Source organism: Nicotiana tomentosiformis, chromosome 2 (assembly GCF_000390325.3).
Source record: "Nicotiana tomentosiformis chromosome 2, ASM39032v3, whole genome shotgun sequence".
NCBI lineage: Eukaryota > Viridiplantae > Streptophyta > Magnoliopsida > Solanales > Solanaceae > Nicotiana > Nicotiana tomentosiformis.
The window spans coordinates 180748137-180762760 of record NC_090813.1 but is presented as its reverse complement, the minus strand read 5'-3'; positions in this window follow the sequence as shown (position 1 = coordinate 180762760).

The window sequence follows — 14624 nt, the reverse complement described above, 5'->3', positions numbered from 1 at the left end:
ACCTTCAAATAATGCACAGAATAAAAGAAACCAAGTTTCAACTAAACAGGTAAAACAATTAGTAAGAAAAGATCAAACAAATTTGAAGTATATATCTCAGATCAATGATGAAGAATATAACAAGATAAAATAATTTAATAAATGTGCAACATTGATCTACATAATTTAAAAATACAATCTTTCGCAATTTAGACCGTGTACACACTCGTCACCTCGTGCACACGACTTTCAACACATTTCAATAATCACATCAATACCAATCCTAGGAAAAATTCTCCCCCCACCCCACAAGGTTAGACAAGTCACTTACCTCGACATGCTCCAATTTAACCAAGTATTATGCCTTTTCCTCGAATTTCCGACTCCGATCGACTCGTATCTAGACATAATTAATTCGATACAGTCAACAAAAATTATAGTAATCAATTTCATAAGAAAATATTACATTTTCATTAAAATACGAAATTAGCTCAAAATTTGCCCGTGGGACCCACATCTCGGAATCCGGCGAAACTTACAAAATCCGACAACCCATTCAATTACGAGTCCACCGATACTAATTTTACCAAAATCCGATAACAACTCGACCTCCAAATCTTAAATTTTCGTTTTTAGAAGATTTTGCAAAAATCTTGATTTCTTCCATTTAAATCCGAAATTAATGATGAATATGACCATGGATTTATGAAATATAATCACATTTGGATATAGGACACTTACCCAAGTTGAAGTCTTGAAGAAATCCTCAAAATCGCCCAAGAACTATGCTCCAAAACTCCAAAACGAAATGAAGGAAATGACCATTTTTGGTCCTTAAGTTTTTGCCCCAAAAACACTATTCCGGTCGCTAAAAGTCCAATCCCGTCGCTAAAAGTGTCACATCTGGTCGCTAAAGGTGCACACCAGGACTATTTACACCAGTAGTTTTATTTCACTAAAAAGGCTCTAACTCCATCATACGAACTCAGAATTCGACGATTCTTGTTCCTATGAGTCACAAATAAAACTAAAAACCCATTCGTTCAATCGAAACTCAATTCAGAGCTCATTTGCTCAATGTGATACCAATTTTGCTGGTTAAACAATTAACTCATATTTCGCGCTTAAAACTCAATCGCAACTTGATGAAATTAGACCAAACTTTCCAGATCACTCCTATAATTCATTATCAAAATGTCGAAAGTCTCAAAATTGAATTTCGATCTCTAGAACTAAAAATGGACTTTTGGATCATTACATGCTTATGTTGAAAACATCAAACTTTTCCTCGACAGCCTGTAATGTATCAATCATAACTTCTTGTACTCAACTCCAACTGCCAAACGGTTTAAAGTTCTGCAAACTAGATACAAAGTACTACAACTTTCATGTTTTTCTCATCGCCCAACTCCTTATAGATTGCGAGATATAAGCTCCCAAAGTCAGCCCTGTGCAGCAGAAATTTCTGGCGATGCACACTGCTGTAGCCAAATCTGCAGTACCAGCTTCAGTCAATCGATCATAACATTTTGTATAAATGTCTGAATGATAAATGGTTTATCATTCTGAAAACTAGAATCAAAGGACTACAACTTTCATGTTTTTATAATGTTCAGATTCCTTATAGACTTCGAGATATAAGCTTCCAAATTCAGCTCTGCGATTGCACCGGTTGCTGTCCAAAAATAGCTTCTGTAGCAGAAATATTCCAGCAGTTCCTTTTTGTCCGAAATTCATTCCGTTAACCTTCCGAAATCCACCCGAGGCCCTCGGGACCTTAACCAAATATACCAACATGTCCCAAAATACAATATGAACTTAGTTGAGGCTTCAAACCATGCCAAACAACGCCGAAATTACGAATCGCGCATCGAATCGAATTATGAGTTTTCAAATCTTCCAACTTCTATAATTTGCACCGAAACATATCAAATCAATTCCGATTGACCTCAAATTTTGCACACAAGTCATAAATAACATATTGGATTTATGAAAATTTTCAGAATCGGATTTCGACCCCAATATCAAAAAGTCAACCCCTCGGTCAAACTTCTCAAAAATTCAACTTTCGGCATTTCAAATCTAATTTCACTACGGACTTCCAAATAAAATTTCGATCACGCTTCTAAGTCCAAAATCACCATACGGAGCTGTTGGAATCATCAAAATTCTATTCCGGGGTCATTTGCACATAATTCGATATCCGGTCACTATTTGAACTTAAACTTTAAATATTTCATCAAAATTCCATATCTCGGGCTAGAGACCTCGGAATTTGATTCCGGGCATACGCCTAAGGTTCAAATAACGATACGGACCTACCAAAACTGTCAAAACACTTATCCAAGTCTATTTGCTCAAAATGTTGACCAAAGTCAACTCAGTTGAGTTTTAAAGCTCTAATTCACATTTTAATTCATTTTTCACCTGAAAACTTTTCGGAAAATTTTACGGACTGTGCACGCAAGTCGAGAAATGATAAATAGTGCTTTTCAAGGTCTTAGAATACAAAATTAATTATTAAATTTAAAGATGACATTTTGGGTCATCACATTCTCCACCTCTAAAACAAACGTTCGTCCTCGAACGGAGTTAGAAAAAGTACCTAAGCTGGTGAATAAGTGTGGATAACAGTTGCGCATATCATGCTCAGTCTCCCAAGTCGCCTCTTCGACTGGATGACCCGTCCACTGAACCTTCACGGAAGCAATGTTCTTTGACCTCAGCTTTCGATCCTGCCTATCCAAAATAGTCACTGGTTCCTCAACATAAGATAGATCCTTGTCCAACTGAACCGAACTGAAGTCTAACACATGAGACGGATCGCCGTGATATTTTCGAAGCATGGAAACATGGAATACCGGATGAACCCTAGAGAGACTAGGTGGTAGTGCAAGCTTGTAAGCCATCTCTCCAACTCTCTCAAGAATCTCAACAGGCCCAATATATCTAGGGCTCAACTTGCCCTTCTTTCCGAACCTCATCACAACCTTCATAGGCGAAACCCGGAGCAATACCCGCTCACCAACCATGAATGCAATATCGCGAACCTTCCGATCCGCATAACTCTTCTGTCTAGATTGGGCTGTAGGAAGTCAATCCTGAATCAACTTAACCTTTTCCAAGGCATCCTGAACCAAGTCTGTACCCAATAGCCTAGCCTCGCCCGGTTCTAACCAACCCACTGGGGACTGGCACCACCTACCATACAAGGCCTCATACGGAGCCATCTGAATGCTTTACTGACAACTGTTGTTGTAAGCAAGCTACGCAAGTAGTAAGAACTGATCCCAAGCACCCCCAAAATCTATCACACACGCACGAAGCATATCCTCTAGTATTTGAATAGTGCGTTCGGACTGCCCGTCCGTCTGAGGGTGAAATGTTGTACTCAACTCCACACGAGTACCTAACCCTCTATGTAAAGCCCTCCAAAACCGTGAGGTAACTGTGTACCCCGGTCAGAGATGATGGATACCGGTACACCGTGAAGTCTGACAATCTCGTGAATATATACCTGAGCCAGCTGCTCTGAAGAGTAAGTAGTAATCACAGGAATAAAATGAGCTGACTTAGTCAATCTATCCACAATCACCCAAACTGCATTGAACTTCCTCCGAGTCCGTAGGAGCCCAACAACGAAATCCATAGTGATCTGCTCCCATTTCCATTCTGGAATTTCCAACTTCTGAAGCAATCCACCCGGTCGTTGATGCTCATATTTCACCTGCTGACAATTTAGGCACCGAGATACATATTCCACTATGTCTTTCTTCATCCGCCTCCACCAATAGTGTTGTCTCAAGTCTTGATACATCTTTGCAGCACCTGGATGAATGGAGTACCGCGAACTATGAGCCTCCTGAAAAATCAAGTGGCGCAAACCATCTACATTTGGCACACATAGCCTTCCCTGCATCCGTAATACATTTTCATCTCCAATAGTGACTTCATTGGCATCGTCGTGCTGAATTGTGTCCTTAAGGACAAGCAGATGGGGGTCATCATACTGACACTCCCTGATACGGTCATAAATAGAAGACTGAGAAACCATACAAGCCAAAACTCAGCTCGGCTCGGAAACATCCAGTCTAACAAACTGGTTGGCCCAGGCCTGAACATCCAAGGCTAAAGGCCTCTCTACTACCGGTAATATGCTAAGCTGCCCAAACTCTCTGCCTTATGACTCAAGGCATCGGCCACTACATTGGCCTTCCCAAGATGATAGAGAATGGTGATATAATAATCCTTAAGTAACTCCAACCATCTCTGCTGCCGCAAATTAAGATCCTTCTATTTAAACAGATATTGTAGATTTCGGTGATCGGTGTAGACCTCACAATGGACACCGTACAAATAATGGAGCCAAATCCTTCAAGGCACGAACAATAGCTGCTAACTCAAGGTCGTGGACCGTAGGCAATCACCCTACCATCTTGCATCAATATCGCGCCGAGACCAATACGCGACGCATCATAATACATAGTATAAGACCTTGAATATGTAAGTAATACCAACGCTTGTGACGGAGTCAAAGTGATCTTGAGCTTCTGAAAGCTTAACTCACACTCGTCTGACCCTGCAAATGGGGCACCCTCTTGGATCAATTTGGTCTTAATAGTTATTCATAATCAATTATAGAATCGTCATTTAACCTCATGTTAACAAAAATCTCGTTGCAAACCTTCACAATACTGATAACTAGATGCGAGGCATGAAGACTTCATAATTATTTACCTGAATTAACGAGTTATATTTAACGCCACCTAGGCGGGCACCTACCTCGTAGGTTAAAAATTAATAATTACAACACGAATTTGACAACTATGCACAGAGAATTTCATATAAGAATTTTCAAATAAGCCTAACAGGCATGACTCCCTATTAGTAATATAGTACAAATTTAATTTCACAAGGGAGAACTTAAACACAAGAATTTTTCTCACAAGGATCTCGTCCTTATATAACTTCCACCGCAGCTCGTAGCCCGGTTTAAACATATCAATTTATATAAAAATGTGATGATCTCATCCTCAGTTCTGAATCACAAGTAATATGCACATCGTGCCAATTGAAAATTTCTATTTTCTCCTTTTAAATAATTTTGGTTATACCAAATCACAACACATAATGAACCCCATACCGGTAGGGCATATAATTCATAATTTGCAATTAATTATTCGAAATTTACATCAAATTTACCGAAATGAGTAACAGAAAGCCACATTTAGCCTCGCAGCTCTTATTAGTGACCAACACGAAATGATAGGCGTAGTTATCTCCATAAAATCTCCCAACAGGGGTAAACACATAAGTAAATTATAGAATTATGAAGCTCACTCATAAGTGGAGCACAATAGGAAGACTCGTTTCGATATTGAGAACCGAATCAACTTAAGGAAATCATTCCTTTATATTATATCAAAGTCGTACCTGTAACGACATCAACTGATGTAGCGACCTCTGCCATACCATAAAAGAAATATATCAATGGCTGGGTCTTCACCTCTAGGACGCCTTTTACCCGTCTGTCCTCCACCCCTAACTGGTCGTGTGGGTGGTGTAGTAACTGCAATGGGGCACGTAGCCTGAGTGATTTAATGAAATAAGTCTCTCCCAAGTTTGGGAAATTTTTCTCCTGATGTTCCAGTATCACCATATTCATAATAACCTATTTGCGGGTTAGGCTGCTCATATTGAGTTTGTGCCAGATAACTGGAATAACCATTGTAGGAACTCATATCGGTGGTGCATTAAAAGAACTTACTAGAGCACCCCGAGTAATCCGATGTGTGGACTGGGCTGGACGACTGCCTGAGCCAAGTGGGCGGTGTTGCATTGGCTGGTCTGCCCTCTTCATAGGCTTACCACGAACACTGGTGGAGAATTATCTCTCCCAAGGCAAATTTCTTCTTTTGTTATGCTGACTCAACACTGTTGAGCTGACCCATTTCTTAACATACTCTTTGATTCTTCTTTGGGGTAACCCTTACCCCTATTTATACACAACGATCACAAAAGTAGAGCTCCATACAGACAAATCTTGGCACGAACCACATAGTCCAGAATCTCGTCAACAACTATACTTACTCCGAAGCACTCCAAAATCCGCAACAGTGATGTCCACGCTGAGTAGACCTTCTACAAATTTAGAGTTGTTTCTATAACTCCTTTTCTATTGAAGTATAGGATTATTAAGGAGGCGGACATACCGCAAGTCCCAACCTTATCCTCTACAAAATCTCAGGTCTTAAACATGTGTAAATTTTAAGGAACCTTTCAGTACCACATATATACATTTCAGGCCAAAATTGATATAATACATGACCTCGCAATCCACCCATTGGTAGTGGACTCCCCCTACTCAACGCGAAGTCATAGGTAACAACGTCCGATAATCCATAATAATAATCTTCACAGCTTGTATAAATCAACCAGACGCCAATGTCCGTTGTACCCCGCACATGATTCACTAGGTGATCTCTCAATACGCCCACATCTTCAGTCGGAACCACACGTTAAGGAAATGTTTGAGCATCTCTGGCTCCCTCGTAGTCTATCTGCGGCATCACGAACCGTCGACACACAACTGATATTGAGTGCGCAATGTCATACACGAGTGGATACAAAGGAATATGAGATATATGTTTCACGCTAAATCAATGCCGCACGATAAGGAATCAAGAAAGTGAATATTTTCCTAACAGTTCCATAGCCTCCCGAAGATAAGTACAGACGTCTCCGTACCGATCCACAAGACTCTACTAAACCTGCTTGTGACTCATAACACCTATGAACCTAGTGCCCTGATACCAACTTGTCACGACCCCAAATTCCCTCCGTAGGATGTCGTGATGGCACCTAGTCTCTAAGACTAGGTAAGCCTATCAATGCAGAATAATAATAAATATCAAAAATAAATAAACTACAATTCAAACAATTTCAACTCCCAAAACCCGATAGAAATAAGTCACAAGTTTCTAAGAATTTATTCTCAATGTATCTATATGTCAAGGTCTAAATAAAATATAAGGAAGAAACATAAAATGATAGAAGGGGACTCCGAAGTCTGCGGACGCTGGCAGATATACCTCGAAGTCTCCGTGCGCAGGTAACTCACTGACGTCTAGGCTGGTAAAATGTACCTGGATCTGCACAAAAAGATGTGCAGAAGCGTAGTATGAGTACACCACAGCGGTACCCAGTAAGTGCCAAGCCTAACCTCGGTAGAGTAGTGACGAGGTCAGGTGAGGCACTACTGGAATATAATAATGGCATGGTAAAATATTTATCAATGTAGTAAAATAAAATGACATTGGAAATGAATCAAATAGTATGTCACATTTAATGACATCAAATAATTACAAATAATATCTCGTGGAATCAAAACAGAATTTCCTTCAACTTTATGAAAATCACAACAATTAATCGAAAGCAACTATGGCCATAAATCAATATCAACAAGGGCACTCCCGAGGTACCGCCTTGTAGTCCCAAATCATAAATAAATTCACAATATCTCATTTCCTTATATCACCGCGGGAGCCTTCACAATTTATTTAAAGAAAATACTTTTTTTCCCAAATAGCATCCCGCGTTTTAGCCACCCTTATCACACCGCATGACTTCTAGTAGTTCCCCTACTAGCCACGCGTATCAAGCCACCCTTATCTCACCGCATGCATTTCAACACCCAGACCTTATACCACCGCATGCGTATCAATATCACAATATATCACAATTTGCACCTCAAGTGCTCAAATAATTTAACTTGCCAAAATAATTCAACAACAATATTTTTTCACAATAAAGAGCTCATGGCTCATGCCAAAATAAATCATCAATAATAGTTTTCCACAATAAAGAGCTCACAGCTCCCTCACAATGAGTATAAAAATATTCAGGAGTAAATAATTTAGGAAAATAATATTTCAAAATCTTTACTACGTTGCTTCAATATCAAGTTTAAAAATGTCAAATACTTCATATTAATAATATTTAATTTTAAAAAAATCAACCTTCAAATAATACACAGAATAAAAGAAACTAAGTTTCAACTAAACAGGTAAAATAATTAGTAAGAAAAGATCAAACAAATTTGAAGTATATATCTCAGATCAATGATGAAGAATATAACAAGATAAAATAATTTAATAAATGTGCAACATTGATCTACACAATTTAAAAATACAATCTTTCGCAATTTAGACCGTGTACACACTCGTCACCTCGTGCACACGACTTTCAACACATTTCAATAATCACATCAATACCAATCCTAGGGAAAATTTCCCCCACACAAGGTTAGACAAGTCACTTACCTCGACTTGCTCCAATTTAATCAAGTATTATGCTTTTTCCTCGAATTTTCGACTCCGATCGACTCGTATCTAGTCATAATTAATTCGATACAGTCAACAAAAATTATAGTAATCAATTTCATAAGAAAATATTATATTTTTATTAAAATCCGAAATTAGCTCAAAATTTGCCCGTGGGGCCCACATCTCGGAATCCGGCGAAACTTATAAAATCCGACAACCCATTCAATTACGAGTCCATCGATACTAATTTTACCAAAATCCGATAACAACTCGACCTCCAAATCTTAAATTTTCGTTTTTGGAAGATTTTGCAAAAATCTTGATTTCTTCCATTTAAATCCGAAATTAATGATGAATATGATCATGAATTTATGAAATATAATCACATTTAGATATAGGACACTTACCCAAGTTGAAGTCTTGAAAAAATCCTCAATATCGCCCAAGAACTATTCTCCAAAACTCCAAAACGAAATGAAGGAAATGACCATTTTTGGTCCTTAAGTTTTTGCCCCAAAAACACTATTCCGTTCGCTAAAAGTCCAATCCCATCGCTAAAAGTATCACATCTGGTCGCTAAAGGTGCACACCAGGACTATTTACACCAGTAGTTTTATTTCACTAAAAAGGCTCTAACTCCATCATACGAACTCAGAATTCGACGATTCTTGTTCCTATGAGTCACAAATAAAACTACAAACACATTCGTTCAATCGAAACTCAATTCGGAGCTCATTTGCTCAATGTGATACCAATTTCGCTCGTTAAATAATTAACTCATATTTCGCGCTTAAAACTCAATCGCAACTTGATGAAATTAGACCAAACTTTCCAAATCACTCCTATAATTCATTATCAAAATGTCGAAAGTCTCAAAATCGAATTTCGATCTCTAGAACTAAAAATGGACTTTTGGATCATTACATGCTTATGTTGAAAACATCATACTCTTTCTCGACAGCCTATAGTGTATCAATCATAACTTCTTGTACTCAACTCTAACTGCCAAACGGTTTAAAGTTCTGCAAACTAGATACAAAGTATTACAACTTTCATGTTTTTATCATCGCCCAACTCCTTATAGATTGCGAGATATAAGCTCCCAAAGTCAGCCCTGTGCAGCAGAAATTTCTGGCGATGCACACTGCTGTAGCCAAAATCTGCAGTACCAGCTTCAGTCAATCGATCATAACATTTTGTATAAATGTCTGAATGATAAATGGTTTATCATTCTGGAAACTAGAATCAAAGGGCTACAACTTTCATGTTTTTATAATGTTCATATTCCTTATAGACTTCGAGATATAAGCTTCCAAAATCAGCTCTGCGATTGCACCGGTTGCTGTCCAAAAATAGCTTCTGCAGCAGAAATATTCCAGCAGTTCCTTTTTGTCCGAAATCCATTCCGTTAACCTTCCGAAATTCACCCGAGGCCCTCGGGACCTTAACCAAATATACCAACATGTCCCAAAATACAATATGAACTTAGTTGAGGCTTCAAATCATGCCAAACAACGCTGGAATTACGAATCGCGCATCGAATCGAATTATGAGTTTTCAAATCTTCCAACTTCTATATTTTGCGCCGAAACATATCAAATCAATTCCGATTGACCTCAAATTTTGCACACAAGTCATAAATGACATAATGGATTTATGAAAATTTTCAGAATCGGATTTCGACCCCGATATCAAAAGGTCAACCTCTCGGTCAAACTTCTCAAAAATTCAACTTTCGGTATTTCAAGCCTAATTCCACTACGGACTTTCAAATAAAATTCCGATCACGCTCCTAAATCCAAAATCACCATACGGAATTGTTGGAATCATCAAAATTCTATTCCGGGGTCATTTGCACATAATTCGATATCCGGTCACTATTTGAACTTAAACTTTAAATTTTTCATCAAAATTTCATATCTCGGGGTAGGGACTTCGGAAGTTAATTCCGGACATACGACTAAGTCCCAAATAATGATACGGACCTACCGGAACTGTCAAAATACTTATCCGAGTCCGTTTGTTCAAAATATTGACCAAAGTCAACTCAGTTGAGTTTTAAAGCTCTAATTCACATTTTAATTCATTTTTCACCTGAAAACTATCCGGAAAATTTTACGTACTGCGCACGCAAGTCGAGGAATGATAAATAGTGCTTTTCAAGGTCTTAGAATACAAAATTAATTATTAAATTTAAAGATGACATTTTGGGTCATCACAAGCATGCTCCCTCGTCAAATCAAGTTCAGCATTCTCTTCCTCCTCCTCATCACCCTCATCAGGGAAGGGTGTGTCATCTCCAGACTCATCGGCATTGTTGTCATAATTACTATTCTCTTTCTGACTCTGCGCATCTGCCAGATCCCGATTAAATATATCGTCTTCGGGCAATTGAGTAAGGACATGACCTTCAAGTTGCTCGTTTTCACTGCACAACCAACAAAATAATGAGTTACTCAAATTGATCCAAACTTTACATATAGCTTTATCACTTCACTTACAAATCATAATGTGTTGACATCTTATGATGGACATTATCCTGTTGGTGATGACTCTCGGATGGACCACCATGATCCAGCACACCAAAACTAGGCATATTCTAATTGAGCATTGGTTCATAACTTGTAAAATTCATATCTGATCGGTACCCCCCTGTGGAATATATGAGTATTAATACAAATTCAATACATCAAAAATAAATATCATAACACAAAGAAAAATTGAAGTTTACCACTCGGCTTGTGGATTATATAAACTAGGGGAGAAATTATTTCCTCGCTCCTCATTCGCTCGTGGAGATAAGTTTAGATCAAGCCAAACTCTTTCAGCCGGAACATGTTCGGCTAAAACTGCTCTAAAATAACCATTCGATGACTGAGGGATATCCCTACTTTGCGCAACCTCATTATTGCAAACGTCTTCAGCCTTGACGTACATTTCCAATATTTTTATCACAAGAAATTCCATGTATTCATCCGGAGTCCTCAAAAAATCTCTCAGAGTTTCATCATCTTCGATGTTAAACTCTGCATAACAAGCAACCCCTTGCGGAGTAACAGAATATGGATATCTTCTGGTTACTTTAATATTCACCAAATGTTTGCTCACACTCATTGTTTTACATAACAATGATACCAATGTATTGTACTCCATTGTAAGTGTCAACTTACATGACACTGTGGAGATAAACGATAGCTTACTAAGTTATTCGCCACCACAACCTCCCTCTCCCCCCAATATAATGAAACCCTAATTTTTCGCTCTTCAGACATTATGACAAAATACAAAATAACTTAACGAAGAAATATTTCAGAAGACTTGACAATATTTATGAATGAATTTTTACAAAATCCTTAACCTCTTTAAATAAGGCAAAAACCAGTCTGGGGGGTACAATTATTTGACGTATAGCGCCTTAAATATGGGCGTTATACCCAATTAAATTATTGTTATGTCAGTTAAGCCCTTAATAATTATTGGTGGGCCCACATAATAAACATAGTACCTTTCAAAAGGGCTTTATATATATAACGTCTTTTAAAAGGGCGCTATACTTAACTGGGCAAACGGCTGTTAAGGTATAGCGCCTTTTAAAAGGGCGTTATATATATTATTGTCACCAAAAAAATTTTCACATATTTTGATTATTTGATTCCAAAAGAACCACATTTTGATTCCGGACCCGAAAAAAGAGCTATATGGAGTACATACTGTTTCCTTTTCCTGTGGTGCACAAGGGACAGAATGAGAGGGGAGGGACCCTTATGTGAAGGGGAATTGCCAAAAGTGTCTGCTCAGTCTTAGGAACATAAAAATATCATTTGTTTTCTCCACTTTTTCTCGGGGAAAGTGGGGGAGCCAAAATTTTGGTTAAAGATTGTCAAAATATATAAAACTAAACATATCAGGAAATTGAGGGGAGTCAATACATAGTGTGTATATATATATATATATATATATATAAAATTTATTTTTTACCTACATATACAGTATATTTTTTTCGCGAAGGGGTGTCATTTAACACCCCTTCCTATAAGGTGGCTCTGCCACTGCTTAGGGGTCGTTTGATTTAAAGACAAGTTATGCTGAAATTAGTTATACTGGGTTAGTTATCCTAGTATTATTTTTTATAAAATATTTAGTATGTTGTAGTAATCTTGAGATTGTCAATTTTACTGCTTTATCCTGGGATTACTATTCTACCTTCTGGCAGGTATAAGTTATCCCGGCTATTTTTAATCTTGGAATAACTTATTCTAGTATTAGTAACCAAACAAGAGATAAGACAGTACTAAATTTTATCCCAATATTATTTTTGCTTATCCATCATACGAAACGACCCATTAGGGCCTGTTTGGTACGAGGATAAGGGATAATTAATCCTAGGATTAAATTTGAGATGACTTTATCCCATGCTTGGTTAGGATTTCGAGATTAGTTATCCTGGGATTGTAGTATTATTTTTATCTCTATGGAAAGGTGAGATAATAATTTCGGAATAACTAATCCTGGGATAATTAATCATGAGATAACTTATCTCAACCAGTTTGGTACAATGGTGGGATATCCCATGGGATAGTTATCCCACCTTCTATATGGGATAACTAATCTCACCATTTTAGTATAAAAATTATTCCGAAATTGACTAACACCCCAAGCCAAATATGGGATAAATTTAATCCTAAACTTGATCCCCGAATTATTGTCCGTATCTCATATACCAAACACCCCTTAGAGTTTAACTAATATGACGGTTTAAAGAGTTTTTGCATTATCAAATCATATTTATCTATTGTAGTAAATAATTTGCATTTTTGTTTATTTTAAAAAAAAATTGTAAATTTATTTTTTATGGAGGATTATATGTAAAAATTATTTGGCTGACCTAATAATATATATATAAGGTAAATTATTTTTCTAATTAATATTTTGTAAAGGCATTTGTTACAATAAATTATTAACACTTAGGGATGTGATGGTATATGGATGTGATTCATTCATCCTAAACCAAACATCTCGGATTCAAACTTTGGGAATGAAGAAACCCTTGATAAGGAGCGATTCTCCTTTTAATGATTTCATGCGGTGCGAATCTCAATTATTCGAGTCAATAAATTTCGGATAGTAGATGAATATACAAAACAATACAAGTAATTATTGATGTGATTTAGGAGTTATTTCTCTATTTCATATGATATTCTTTTGTTTTTTTAGTAAGTTTAACAAAGAATCATATATTACTATTTTTTAAATAATCTAACTTTAAATTTTTATTATATTCTCAGTGATATGATTTTATAGCAACAAAAATATTATGGCACATGTAGAATTAGAAGTTTCAAAGGTTCCTAACTTTCGTACTCATTCAAATACTTTCTTAAAGTGAAACAGAGAAAGTGATCATAATTGGATAAGTAAATTTTCTGAATTTTGTTATGGTTATAGACAACTTTTTTCATGTGGCTACTATCTTAAGAAGCTTAGTGTAATGTGAATTGCACATCATCACGTTGTACACTATTTCCTACCTCCTTTTTTTAACTTTATTCCTTTTCTTTTTCCTTCGGAATTTTTATTATACATACACCGGCGGATTTACCTTTTCGGTTCCAGATTGGTTCGAACCAATATTTAATATTTTATGAAAAACGATTAACATTTCAACATATATTAGATATGTATACAAAATTTGAGACGTACAATAAGTTCATACTAAATTTTTTGACGATAGAACCTAGATCACTTAAAATCTTGAATCCGTCTTTACAAACACTTAAAGAAATTTATCCTTTATTAGAAACATTTACCTCTAATTTTCCTTAAAATCTATGTTTTCACAAGAGACGCACATATGATCCCAAATTGGACACTATAACTTGGACGAAATGGGCCTATATATTGCAATGTTTATGGAAAAAGAATTGACGAATTAACTTAAATAGTTATTCACCCAACAACTTAAATTAAAATAACATGCATATGTATAATTGTGTTAAGATTTCAAAAGAATTAAGAGAATCTTAGTACGTAATGAAGGACCACAAGAAAAAAAAGGAAGTGGGGGAATAAAGAGGAAAATATCCATTATTGACCATTTTTCTTTATTTTTCTTCTTTTGGCGGGGGTTGGAAAGGGAGGGATGGTTTAAATGCGTACAATTAGGAAGTTGCCTAAATTTGGACAGATGCTTATAATAGTAACATCAACACACCACTAGTAGTATTAACCACTAGCACTTAATAGGAAAAGAAAATATTGAATGAGAGTTTTAAGTAGTGCAAAAATAATTTCTACAGAATTATGTTACTTATAAGATATTTT